Source organism: Doryrhamphus excisus, chromosome 14, assembly GCF_030265055.1.
Source record: "Doryrhamphus excisus isolate RoL2022-K1 chromosome 14, RoL_Dexc_1.0, whole genome shotgun sequence".
Lineage (NCBI taxonomy): Eukaryota > Metazoa > Chordata > Actinopteri > Syngnathiformes > Syngnathidae > Doryrhamphus > Doryrhamphus excisus.
The window spans coordinates 9,687,788-9,703,068 of NC_080479.1; positions in this window are offsets into that span (position 1 = coordinate 9,687,788).

Consider the following 15,281-nt stretch of genomic DNA (forward strand, 5'->3'; position numbering starts at 1 on the left):
ACAATTTACACAAACTCACTGCTCCACAAAGAGATTTCTAGATGTGATATGATACCACATGCATGCATATTTTATTTGGTTAGGCCTTTTTAATGAATAGTAATAGTGCTTATAGCTGCAGCTCCTTAGGACTTGTGGGCACGGTTGGGGGTTGCAGATTTGGCAGGCTTTACTGCTAAGTGCATGCAGTTTCGATTATGTTTTTTCCCCACTTAAATGGTGCAAAAAGAAGAAAATTTGACCCAAAAAGTCTTCATGTTACATGGCAAGCGAGTGCATGATATGCTGCTGTCACATGATCTACCTAGTAGGGATGTAACAATATGGAAAATGCACATCAATCAGTCATTCATTTTCTACCGCTTATCCTCACGAGGGTCGCAGGGAGTGCTGCAGCCTATCCCAGCTGTTTTCGGGCGAGAGGTACACTTTGGACTGGTGACAATCACAGGGCACATACTATAGACAAACAACCATTCACACTCACATTCATACCTATGGACAATTTGGAGTGGCCAATTAACCTAGCATGTTTTTGGAATGTGGGAGGAAACCGGAGTACCCGGAGAAAACCCACGCATGCACGGGGAGAACATGCAAACTCCACACAGAGATGGCTGAGGGTGGAATTGAACTGGGGTCTCCTAGCTGGGAGGTCTGCGCGCTAACCACTCGACCGGTTTGCAGCCCAATGTACATAATTTATTATCTTATGCTTTCAAAAAGTACTGATAAACTCACTGAAGTATGGTTTTACTTCAAAAACACAAACACACAATACTGTATACAGTGTCTTGAGTTTATCGAAGTTCGGTTACCAATCAAGGTTTTAAATTCTTTTTTTTTTTTAACATTTTAATATGAAATGGCAATACTTACCGCAGTTAATCGTTACAGCCCTACTCCCTTGTCATGCTAGCAACACATAATTAAGTCACAAACTAATATTGAGTCAATCCTTGTAAACTTGCTTGATGACAATTTTCTATAATATAATATAATATTGATGACAATATTGTTTACATTATACAGACAAGCGTTTGTCAGTCCCCTAAAGAGGGGCACCAAATGTACAGCGGGTGTTTTGTCGAGTGCAGTGAGCTGTATGAGAAATTTCAAGCCGACTTAAGGGTGTCAAACTTGGGGTTTAGTAAGTAGCGACACGATGTGGTGTATTTGTCAGACAAATGATAACAAAGGCGCCACAGTAGGGGTGAATGTTTTGACACATTTTCATGTGGTGTGGTAGTTTTTTCCACATGACTCGAGGTGTGTCATGTGATCACTGTTGCCATGATGTGTTTGACGGTGCTATGCGGTTGGGTTCATGTTTGAAAATGTTGCTTTTGAGTTTGCAGCTCCACGACCGGTAGTAAAGCCAAATATTTTAGTTCTGTTGTGCAAAGCAAATGCAAGTTGAAAGTGTCACTTTTTACTATTCAAGCAAAAGGTCACAATTTCACATCGGTGCAGAAAAAATAAAAATAAAAACCTCCGAGCTCCATACAGACGCTCACAGAGGTCTGCCATCTGAGCCAGACATCGGCCATATTTTGTCACACCTCATGGCACTCGGGAGAGTTGCAGGTTTTATTTTTTATTAACTCAAAGGTTGAGAGATGACTCATAGTCGCTGGACTCTCTAGATTGAATCGTGGTCCGCTCGTAGGAGAGACGACTAGGCTGTGTTACTGCACTGACCCGGTAGACGAATTAAAGAGAGACTTTGCTAGAACCAGACTTTAAGTGTGCTTGCTTTAAAAATCCTCCGATGCCCACTGAGTGTGATTAATCATGTAACATGCTCTCATGCTGGCATATTATGTTGACTTGGCCTATATATGTGACCTGGCTGCTTGGCTGTATGATAAATCCTCATTTTGCCCTCGGCCCTATACCACTTATTCCATTACGCTGATCATCACAGTCAATTTCTGGGCCCCGCTCTGTCTTTTTTTTTTTCCATCCAAATAGCACATGGACAGTGGAACCTGCCATGAATACAAAATCGGCTATTACTTGTGCGATCAAAAGGAATCGTTTATAGATGTCTGTCATTGATGCGGGCCTATTGAAGATGAAAAATCAAATGCAGGCTTGAGATGCAGCAGCTCAATTGCAATATTTGGGCACTGCGTGAAGAGGAGGGTTTGGCGTTACCGCTTGATGGTGAGTGACACTCCTGTTAGATAGTTTGATAACCCAGAGAAGACACACATGGGATAAATGGTCACTACAGCTACAGGAAGTGCTACAGAGTGTAAAAATCTGAAAATGCCAGCTTGTTGTTTCCATGTAGACAAGCAATAAACGTTGCGGTCATGTTACCGGAAGTGGGCTTTGACAACAAGCTAACGTAATACTGTATTTTGACTGGCATTACTTCAAAATGACTCGCAGAAGTAATTCCACTTTGTCGTAAGTCCAGACAAGACGGACTTGGTTCCATCTGCGTGTCTCTTTGTCAGTGGGTGAGTCTTGTGTATTACATCCTTCCCAGGAATGTTTCCATGTGGACAGGGCCTAAGGCAAACTTTTTTCCCATATAAGCTCCTCCCCTTCTCCTCCGGACACCTTTGCCCTTTGTCTCACCTGTACCCCCCTCCAACCCTCAGTGAGAGCGAGAGCATACAGGACAAATCTCCAAGTCAGCGTTTGCTTATTTCATTAGCTACCCATGACTCTCCATCTCTGTGTCCTGTGCATGAGGACACTGATGTGATTGAATTACCGCCCTCCTCTCTCTCTCTCTCTCTCTCTCTCTCTCTCTCTCTCTGTCTCGCTCTCTCCTTTTTGTTTTGTTGGCACTTTCCCTCCTCTGAGTCGGCGCGCGCTGCTGTTGCTGCACTTTCTTTGCACTCTTGCATAACTGTGGGCGTCTCACTGCCTCATCCTCAGGCGGGGTGGTCACTGGTACCACGGCCCACAAACCTGACCTTCATTTTAGTAGTTCTAGAAAGAATAGGATCGCAGCTGCGTTTCTATTTCAACCTTTTTTTGTTGTTAATCTGCTAATTGCACTTTAAAAAAAGGCCAACTTGGATGTACTGTTGAGAAGTCAGTGCACAGCTTGTATGGCAGTATACATTTACTATTGACTTAAAGTGAGTGAACACAGCCAACTCACAGGAAACATCCGTGTCCTTGGTGTCAATATTTAGTGTGAGCACGATTATCTAGCACTGCCTTAATCCTCTTGGGCATTGTTATTGCTGGAATCCTCTTCCATTCGTCACTGATGGAGCTTGTGCTCCTCGACCTTCCCTTCACTTTCAGGTTTGGAGGAGACCTCCAGTAGTACCTGGCCACTCCCATCAGCTTCAGCTTCCTCAGCAAGGCACTTACTTACCGTCTTGGAGAGGTGGGTTTGGGCTCTTTATCATGCTGGATAACCGCCATGCTGCCCAATGGATGCTCTGATTCCCACAATGAACCACAGCTCCCCATGCCCGGCAGCATTCATGCAGCCTGACACAACGATCTACCCCCATGCTTGACTGTAGGCAAAACACATTTATTTTTACTTGTGTTTCCAGTCTTTTATTGTATTTTGTATAGTAAATATATACTACTCTACAAGCTGTACACTGACTACTCTAAATTAGATCCAATGTTCAATTTGATGGTACTCTCTCTTGAAATGTGTACTACATTACTCCAGGGCTTTCCGTCTACATGTGTCATTGGCATTCCTCAGACGTCTAATGTAAAACGTGACCTTTTAAAGGTGTGACCTGGTGGCCTTATGAATAAATATATATTAAAATCATCCATCATGTCATCCTGTATCACGTGGTAGGTGGAGTAAATGAAACTAATGAGCGGGGGAAGACTCTGAGGGCGGCTGAAGGCAATCAATTAAGGTTGTGCTTGAAATACAATGTGTGTAGTCAAACCTTTATATTAAAATATATATTTATATTGATCTTGGCAAAGTGTGTAAAAAAGACTCAAATGCTTTAATATTTCCTGTCTTTGTGAAAGCTGGACTCTCTCTTTCTTGGAGGGTGAGTTGGTGTATTGGCGAGAAAGAATGGTATGTCATCCTGATTGTGTGTTCCACCACTCAGAGATAGACTTTAAAAAATGATGCCAACAGTAACGGTGAGCAGCAGCCACAAACAGGTCCTGGTGCTCAGTAAGTGTTTGACCCATTATAGCCTTGGTGTGTCGAGTGGAGGCGGAAACGGCAAAAAGAGCGTAAACATCAACAAAACACAAAGCGGCCGTGTTATTGTGCTCGAATGTGTGCTTGTCAACACAATGGTAATAATAGTTGCGTGTCTCTCACTGCGCCAGTCGACACTTTAGACTACCGGAGGAGTTAAATTCTACTTTCTCCACCTCCTCATCAACGTCCTTCATTTTTCCATCTCCAGAGTCAACTTTTATTGCCGTGCAGCGTTCGATTCCCGCAGTGCTGTTGCAATCCCCACAGAGCTCCTGCGTTCAAATGTCAGGCAAACATGATGGCGCATTCAAAACCCCCCCAAGGTCCATCCACAATATGGACGTTATAAAGCGAATTGCTTAGAGACTGCTTGGGATCCTGCTAGTTCTGGATATTGGGGAAATCACACACAATGAAGTTGACTCATTTCATTTTGGTTATGGAATTATTGCGAGATGTTTGGTGACACATATTTATATGGGTATGTATGTGTAATGCTTTTTTTAATTTTTTTTTAAATCTAGTGTAGCTCAAGTATTGTATTGACATTTTAGATGGTGAATGTCTATTGATTTAGGTCAAAGTTCTCTGTGGTAACAAGGTTAAAAATCAATGTGAAACAAACCACATCATTATACCTCATATTAAAGGCCTTCATGTGGCCTTTCCAAATTTATTTGGTCAGTATGACCTTACAAGATGATATAATCACCAGAAATACATGATTTCTACATGAATCACACGACACAGTATTATTACTCTTACAAGTCAAAACCTTTGTACTTCACAAAAAGTATGGAATTTTGCAATGTCAAATGTAAGAACCCTGTTTAGATATGCAGGGCTTGACAACAAAACCGCTGTAAAAAAAAAAACAAAACACTGGAAATGTTTCAAGAAAGGCAATAGCGTATGACTCAGGATGCCTACAAGGGTTTAAAATCGTGAGGATTCTTCCAACTTTCCTAAGTAGGCAGACTCAGGTGGTTGCTTTTAATGTACCTAGCGGCTCGCTTTAATGCTTTTGACTGCACACTGCAAGGATTCCTTTTAATCTGCTTTGGCTGCGAAGAGAGGATCGGATCTTCTCACCTGTAAGAGCAACACAGGAGGACTCGATGAAAGACATGGGGGAGGGGGCCGTAGTGATGGATGACTGTCGTTATCGATGACTGCACGTTACTTGTTTGTTTTTACCTTGATAGATCTAAAACATCATCATGTAATAGTGAAATTCAAGGTCTCACAGCCACGAGTTGAAGAGCTTCTGGCTTTCCGGTAATGAAGAGTAGAAGTAGTGTCTTTGTTGCAGACATGGAGGGTGTCATCTTTCATATGAAGCTGTAGAAAGCTGCAAAGGCGAGAGAGCGAGTCGTGATGAAAGGCTCTTGTTCTAACAAGGCTTCTTTCTCCCCGTCGGTGTCTTTGAAAGTACTCTGCTCTGACTATTGGATGACAATGCTCTATTTCTTTAGATTTTTTTTTTTTTTACATGTATACCTTCCAGTTTTGTGGACACTGCAAATGCTACAAATGAGCAGTTTCTGTCGGATGCATGCATTAAAGTTGGCATATTATTTTTCAGTCTTAGTTTTAATTGATTCACTATAGTGTATCTTAGACAGTTTCAAAGTTCTTTTAGTAAGCCCTGTGTCATGTCATGAAAAACTGGATGTTTTGGGCACCTCTTCTCTCAAAAGCAGTGTTGCCAGGTCTGGTGGGAGATACAAGTGACTGGCTCTCTGATAGCAAGCCCAAAACAACAGAACTTAGGATCGTGCAAGCCGATTTCCAAAAAAAAGTCGCTAATAATAACCAGACCTGGCAACAACACTGCTTAAAAGTGAAGGAGATGATAGATATTTCTCATATGCAGGCTCCAGGGGCACACAACTGTTAGAACGTCATTAAAAAGTCAATAATGGACGGCCAAAATGATTTATTTTTTATTTGCGGCCTACCTGGTGGAGCTAATATCGTAGCCGGTGGGTGCATTTGCATGGTACATGCCAAGACGCACAGCTGAATATTTAATAGGTTAAAACCTTCCCTTATCCCCTTAATCCCCTCCGCCTTCACAGCAAATGTTATGCGTTTCAGCGCCAAAATAAACAGTCGTGGTTTTCAAATTAAACATGGGGGATCCCTAGATTTGTAATTGACCTTTTTTTTTTCCCTATTCTGCCTTATCAGATTTGCTTTAGATGCCGAGGCGGCCAACAAGAGGAATAGATGTGTGCTCTATCGTGGAGAAGTGATATGTGATGCTAGCTACAGCTGTTGCTCGCTCTAGTAGCTGGTTCTAACTGTGCCACTGATTGCATGAGAGGATTACACTTGGCTATCTGCCTTGGGCTAGTTAATAGCATCTAGCGGAGAATACGCCAAGGCTCCATTGGTGTTATGTAACAGCAACTCATGCCTACTTATTGCTAAAAGCGCTAAAAGTTATAAAATGTAACATGGAGCAACCCGGAGCTGTGGTAAAAAAAAAAAAAAAAAAAAAATGGCCGCCTCACGCTCGACCTCTGGACAATTCAGCGGCGCATAATACAGGATCGATGCCCAATAACAATGTTACTGCGCGGCGAGGCCCCCAGTGACCTTTTGCAGTTCTTTCTGGCAGATGCTAATGAACAATACAATGCAAGACTGGCTTCTGCTTCTGACATTCTCTTTTAAACTCTGATCTACGTAGCTCAAAGTTGATGCCGTCTCCTCCAGAAAACCTCTACGTGTGATTGGTAGGCCTACTGTGATCCCGCCGAACGCATCTGAGCAAGGCAGAGGTGCGGCGGGACTAGAAAACAGCAAAATAAAAACTAAATTAATAATGCGGGGCCCAGGCACCGCTGGAATGAGGAGGCATGCTGGTGTATTATTGATGAGCTGAGAACAGCAGGAATGACTCATCTGCCGCTGCACACCGCGGAAAACATACCTTCATTTATTTGAAAACTCCTAATCGCTCCACTAAATGATTTCACAAACAAACACTCGCCTAATGAAGCAAATATTTACACAGATTGTGTCGACTGCTTAGTGCTATACACCAAGGCAACTAAAACATGACAAATAAAGCAAAATTCGCCATTAAAAAAAATGAAAACAAAATAAAATGTTTCAGTTAAGATAATCTCATACTGTGTCGAAGAGTAAAGATGACGGGATTTCAGAATAGACAGTCAATGTGCTTGTCTTCAAATATGTCGTATGTAAGTATTTCTGATCCCATCCTTTACTCCACTACCATTACACCTCTAATTACACTATTTTTCGCTTGCTGCTCTATCTTAATGGTTTGCATCCGCATGCTCGATAAAACAATATCAAGCGCGTCGAGCCCTTTTGCACAGAGGAAATGCCGATATGGGAGCGGGGGCAAGATAGATATCGGTTAAACAAAAAAAAAAGCAATAACTTCTCAGCTTTGATGGATGCGTCTCGCCGTGTAACACCACATGCTGAAATATTTCACAGTTATATTCTTCTTTGAAGTCTCCCCATTAGCATAATGCATCAGTAACTGTGTCGGCTCACAATAGTAATTCATTAGACTTCTTGGTGTGTTTATCAACTTATGTGTATGGGAATACGTGCAAGACAAGTGTGTATCACTTAATGAGTTTTCTTCATTTTTATTTTTTTTGGACATGCGCGATGAGTCGGCGCACTTGTCTGTTGCCGTGGCGACACGTCACCTCGCCTATTATCTCCAATTTTGCCTCGGCAGCGTAACGACTTTAGCGCACACTTTTGTGGGTATTTGGGTTTGATTGGATTAGTCTGATGTGTATCAGGTACTCGGGACTGAAGCTTTTGTTCCCATAAAATCTTTTATTACTTGGGAGTAAATGCAACATTAACTGAAACTTGCTGGAGGGGATTACATATAAGTTTGGCTTTTTCCTACACTTTTTCAGACATGCAAATGAGAATGTAAACATTACAGTTGCAGCAGTGATAAAATATAGTATAATTAATAGTAATGATAAGGGATGAGATTTTATATAGCGCTTTTTCAAGGTAGGCAAAGAATCAAAACCATTATTCATTCACTCCTTAGTCACACACCGGTGGTGGTCAACTACATCTGTAGCCACAGCTGCCCTGGGGTAGTCGGACAGAGACGTGGCTGCCAATTTGGGTCCTGTCTTACCCAGGTACACAGACTGGGTGGAGGGTACAAGGATCGAACCGTCAACATTTCGAGACGACCTCCTCTACCTTCTGAGCCACTGCTGTCCCAGGGTTGCAAATGTTGCACTGAGCCGACCGCGCTTTTTATATTACACACTTTTAGCCACACTTTTATACTATATTACACGCTTCTTCTTTGTTGCTGTTTGAGGCTATTTCTTCCATTTGGAGAAGTGGGCATTTTACTAGGAACGGAAATTAAATTATCGTAGGAGAGTTTGAATGTCATTTCCGGTTCCCATTGATACTAGAGACTCGATGCCTAACCATAAAAATAAGTCATAAAAGAAGTATGTATGATTTGTGATTTCTAATTTCCCACACTACAAAATAAATAAAAGTACCTGTGATTCATGTTGTCAGATCAATATTGGCATTGCCAAATATTCAAGGCTGCAATATTGGTATTGTATCGGAATACCCTTCATAAGAAATCAAATGATTAATTGTAGTTACTAAGGCAAAAATAGGTTATTTAACATATTTGTCAGCTTTCCAGCAATAAAAATGTGTTAAATGTAGTTGTCACATGCCTTCCGATACCAGAACCCTAAATGAAAGTTGTGTGTGTTCATGTCAGTGAAAGGTCAGCGTGGATATCCACTTACAGTCTTGGCTTTGTGCGTGTCGAACGTGATGCATCAATTATACAAGGATAGCAATGCACACTTTGCCTGAGTGCACTGCAGAGTGGCACCCGAAGATGAAAACACTCTGGGCTTCGCTGCAAAGATGCTCTTAATTACCTCACAGTCAATTGTGGATTTCTGTGTGCATTTTCTTCTATAGAAATGTGCGTTATTGTGGGTTTGTTGGAAGTGGGAAACTCTATCACGGTGATTAGGAAGCTGAGTCTTGATGGTAGAGTAAATAAGGTCAGGTATATGGAATTGGATATCTGATCCTCAATTGGACATTTCCCTGTTTACTCACATGTCGGTTGGCTCTCTTCATTTTGGCTCTCTTGGCTTGGCTCCCCATAGTCGCACTTGCTCGTCTCGCAATTAGTCATCCTTCATTGGAATAAATGGGCATATTGTGACTCAGACTCATCTGCGCTCTGCTCTTTTGGTTCACTTCACATGTTGCTAAAGGCTTCCACGGATCTTAATGCAAAATGGACTTTTTAACAATGGCACAGTGGAGAGTAATATGTGTCCCTCGAGCCCGATGATGGGTACCAAACGTGAGAAAAATCTTTTGAGTGAAGTGGGTGGTCAAACATTTGCTTTTGATGACTAGGGAAAAACGGCCTTCCTCCTCGGACCCGCCTCCATCTTGATGACTTTCTTGGTCGTCCTTTGCGATATTGTGATTCCTCACTATTATGTTCATTCATTCATTCATTTATTTATTTTCTACCGCTTATCCTCATTAAGGTCGTGGGGGTGCTGGAGCCTATCCCAGCTGTCTTCGGGGGAGAGCCGGGGTACATCCTGCCAACCATTCAAACAACCATTCACACTCACATTCATACCTATGGACAATTTGGAGTGGCCAATTAACCTAGCATGTTTTTGGAATGTGGGAGGAAACCGGAGTACCCGGAGAAAACCCACGCATGCACGGGGAGAACATGCAAACTCCACACAGAGATGGCCGAGGGGGGAATTGAACTCTGGCCTCCTAGCTGTGAGGCCTGCGTGCTAACTACTTGATCGCTGTGCAGCCCACTATATTATATATTATTATATATTATTAATATATTATTATATTACTATATTATTATTACATATTATGTTTTTTTTTTCCAAAAATGAAACTGCATGGAGTCAGCTATGGCATGTCTAACAGGACATAGTGAAAACAAGGTCCCATTTTGTGTGGAAGTGGTAAGTTTTTTGTTTCTTTGTCCTTCTTCACCATTCTGTTTTAAACCCTTATTTAATTTTAGAATACAGTTTAGTCAGCGTGTAAGTGGCATTACTTTTGTTTTTCTTCAGTCAATAAGCTAACATAGCAACGATGTCGCTGTTAAAATGACTATACCGCCACAGGACAAATCCACAGGATGTCCATCCATACCACACGTCGATACTAAACACTTTGCCGTGACCACCTCCCCCGGACACCGCACCTCAACGGCCTGCCCCCGAGGGCCCTCTATGTCACCATGTGGACGTCAATTTCCAAAGAAACGAGAACAGAGTCACTTTTGTGGAATCTATTTCAAGTGTGGCAAAGTAGAGAAAAGCTGGATGTTACCTGAGAATACTTCCTTGTCTATTTCTCCCAGGACCCCACCTTGTGTTCCACACGTGAGGCCCAGATTCCAATTGGATACCAACAAGGGGGAAGATTTTAATGAATTAATATGCATCGTCCCAATTAGCCTCTGCACTTGAGTAATTATCACCGCCCCTGCACACGTTAACGCGCTGGAAATCGGGACAGCCCATCGCAAACCCAAAGGATTGTGGAACTTATTTTTAAGTGGGAGGTCAAATGTTTTTTTTCCCTTCTCCCACATGTTAATTAGCTGGAATTCATTTGTGTAGAAAATGTGATGTGACAGTTGAGCGGCCGGGTATCTTAATTCCTTCGATCTCACCCCTCCAGGGATATGGAGGAGGGGGCGTTGTTAGAAAGCGGTTTGTTTCCAACGCCTGATTATTGTAATCTGCTTATGTTGTTAACTGTGGTTAATAGAAAGGCCCGCCCCTTAGACAATATCACTATATAGAGCAGATACCTAGTAGAAATTAATACAAAACTGCAAATATTTAATTGAAATAGCATGGAACTGGAGCTATAGGTTGTTTACACTCCCCACAGCTGTCTTACAGAATGTACATTTTATACACATCCTAATATATATATATATCCTAATATAATATCCTTCATATATATCCTAATATAACGGGTACCACTTTGTAATAAGTGTGCTCTCCTAAAGGGTTTATAAATGGCTGCTTTTGTTGTCTTAGTAAATAAAAGAGGGGTTGGGGTTAATGACGCTGACATGGCAATGGAGTGACGGCGGTGGCGACGATGAACGGATGGGGGGGGGGAGAACGTCTGAATGAGTCAAAGCAAACATGACAGTAGGGAGTCAGGGTGGAAACGACTGGAATGGCTGACTGGCCTTTGGCATCTCGCACGCTTTAATTAAAAAAGACTGGCTGGCGATGCAAAAGGCGGGAGAGATGAGGGAAAAGAGGAAGAGGCTGTTGCTATGGTGACCAAGTTTGGGTAGATGGTGATCTTGGATGGGTTTGAGAGGGTGGGGGCAGAGGGCAGCACTGTATTCTCTCATATTATTCATGAGTGAAAGCAAACACGCTTAATAGATTCAATCTAATTTATTTTATGAGTGGGCTCTTCATTTGCTCTCTTGATTGAGATCCAATACAACAGCCTCGTCAAACGATACTGTAAATACTTCAATTAACACGTCTATTCAATTGAAATGCTCGTTGCGTGTGGGGTCTCCAAAAGCATAAAACCGTCTCAAAATAGAACCTTGTAAAAAAAAAGTGTTTTTAATGACAAATTTTGCTTTATTTGTCATGTTTTAGTTGCCCTGGTGTACAGCATTAAACTGCTGTATTAACGTGTTTAAATGTAATATGCTCCAGAAATGAGGTGTGTGCATCTGATTGTAATTACTGACACGAAACTATGTGGCCCGACCCCGTCTGCTGACCCCGACCTCCGGCAGCAACTTGGTTGGTGGCAAACAGTGGCATCAGCAGCAGCTCGTCACTCACACAGGATGGGGGTGATTACTTGGCTACGGTATTGTGACTCCTGTATCTAAATATAGCTCTCGCTGTCGGACCGGGGGAAGGGCCAGGCTGCCGGCAGCGTGGTGGTGATACAAGAGTGCGGCCGTCATTGATTTAACAGCAAGGGCGAGACAGCTGATTAACATATATTCAGCGGATGCGCTGATGTGCAGATGCATTCTGGCGTTCATGCAGTGTAGCTAAACACACCTGTGGAAGAAAAGCAAAACAAAAGTAACCAACAAAATGGTGAAAAACATAACCTCCTTCACGTGGTCTCTGTTTGAGGACTGTGAACGATACCTCGGATGTGCTGCAAAGTGACTGTGGTGGTTTTTAAGAGAGCGAAGAGCCAACACTCAAGTAGAGAAGCGTTGCATAAGTCAGTAGCATGCATTAATTGGATATGGATGTGCACCAGTACAGCGGCAGTAGAGGGAAAATGAGCTCTTTGCTTTGAAGGAAGTCCACTGAGAGCATGTGTAGGAGTTGTATCAAGACAGTATTTAACACTATTTAACACAATCTATATAAGGTGAACACAACAGAGATAAAACTACATTAAAGGCTTCGCCTCTTTAGAAGCATGCCATTCTAATCTGGTAATGTAGGGGGCAGTAATGCAAAGACACGATAACTGCAGGGACATAAGCGATGGCTGCCACTCATAGCATATAGCAAGCTACCAAGCTAATTAGTTAGCCTCCAATTGATGTAAAGTATTTCACAAGGCATGGGACAAAAAGAAAAAAATACCACTTCCACACAGAATGGCCGGAGAACCTTTTTTTAAAAAAACTTTATCATGTCAGACTTGGCATGGCTGACCGTATGCAGTGTTAAGGTAATGTACTGTAAGGTACATAACATATATGCGGCGGATGCGCTGACGTGCAAATGCATTCTGCCGTTCATGCAGTGTAGCTAAAAACCAAAATGGTGAAAAACATAAGCTCCTTCACGTGGTCTCTGTTTGAGGACTGCACGGACATAAGTGATGGCTGCCGCTCATAGCATATAGCAAGCTATCGAGCTAATTAGTTAGCCTCCAACTGATGTAAAGTATTTTACAAGGCGTGGGACAAAAGGAAAAAAATACCACTTCCACACAGAATGGTCAGAGAACCTTTTTTTTTCTTCACTTTATCATGTCAGACTTGGCATGGCTGACCCCATGCAGTGTTAAGGTAATGTAATGTACTGTAAGGTACATAACATATATGCGGCGGATGCGCTGACGTGCAATTGCATTCTGGCGTTCATGCAATGTAGCTAAACATACCTGTGGAAAAAAAGCAAAGCAAAAGTAACCAACAAAATGGTGAAAAACATAAGCTCCTTCACGTGGTCTCTGTTTGAAGACTGCAGGGACATAAGCGATGGCTGCCGCTCATAGCATATAGCAAGCTACCGAGCTAATTAGTTAGCCTCCAACTGATGTAAAGTATTTTACAAGGCGTGGGACAAAAGGAAAAAAATACCACTTCCACACAGAATGGCCGGAGAACCTTTTTTTTTTTTTAACTTTATCATGTGCATGTTCTCCCCGTGCATGCGTGGGTTTTCTCCGGGTACTCCGGTTTCCTCCCACATTCCAAAAACATGCTAGGTTAATTGGCGACTCCAAATTGTCCATAGGTATGAATGTGAGTGTGAATGGTTGTTTGTCTATATGTGCTCTGTGATTGGCTGGCCACCAGTCCAGGGTGTACCCCGCCTCTCGCCCGAAGACAGCTGGGTAGGCTCCAGCACCCCCCGCGACCCTCGTGAGGATAAGCGGTAGAAAATGAATGAATGAATGAACTTTATCATGTCAGACTTGGCATGGCCATGCAGTGTTAAGGTAATGTAATGTACTGTAAGGTAATGTCTCATTATTGTAACATTATTGACACCTACTGACAAGAATATTTGGAATAATAATAGGCCATAGTTGACCACGGAACATCATGCCAATAGCGAGGGGCAACTGTAATGCAAATTAATGATACACATTTTATAAAAAAGCCAAGTCTTCAAAGCATAAAAAAATATTAAAATACATTTTCACAAATTTGTAGTTAATTTTGAGTCTAGCCCATGAACAGACACAGACAGAACCACACACCACAACAGAACCCAAAAAAGAAAGCATGCACATAAGTTCCGTCCCCTTCCACTTGTCTTGACTTATCTGGACTGACGACAAAGTGGAATTAGTTCTGGGAGTCACTTAGGCATATAAGACAAAAAAAATCCCAAGAGAATGTCGACTGGGAGTAATGCCAGTCTGCTCGCTGTTGGTGCATAAGAGGGGGCAGTGACATCATCTTCTCAGAAAGTAATGTTTTGCTTGTCCAGACAGTAACAACAATGCAGCTGCGGCAGATTTTCCCACCCTCAAAAAAATACCATTTCAGAATAATGTTGCTGTGTGGATAACATGAATTTGAGACTTTGCTGGACTTGTGTCAAATGAGGCGAATTCAATCTGATGGACGCCTAAAAAGTCATCCTGTCACTCGGCCACAATTGCCTCCCCTAACAGTCTTTAGATCTTTACTTTGAGCCATTCAGTCGTCTTCTTGCCTTCAATCCCTTGTCCTTTATCTCCAAGGAGGCTGCTTACTTAGTGACATTTTCTATTGACTTGTTCCCTGCAGGAAATGTGTGTACTGTATCTGTGTGTGTGTGTGTGTGTGTGTGTGTGTGTGTGTGTGTGTGAGAGAGAGAGAGAGAGAGAGAGAGAGAGAGAGAGAGCTATTTTTGAAACCACTGTACTGTAGACTTTTATGAATATCTATTATAAATTACAAACATTCTTCAACAAGGTACCGTTGCTCTTATCTCCCTTCCTGCTTCCTCAGAAGATATCTCGTCTCTCTCATGACACTTTCATTTCTCACTACATGTACCTACACCTTTTTCTCCTACTTCACCCCCCCTATCCCCACCTCATCATGGTGGATTTAGTATCCATGGAAACACAAGTCAAAGTGTGTTGGTGGTAGACTTTCTAATGGCCAATTCGGTTATTACCTACCTACTGAATTCCACAATTAAGTGCTCATCTTCTCTTAGATCATTGCAGATAAATTGGTGCAGATAAAACATTCTGATTAATCTGGGATAATCCTACAAATCACTTTTGAGCTGATGAACTAATTGCATTCCTGTACTGTGGGTCTTTTTGTGTTTAGGCT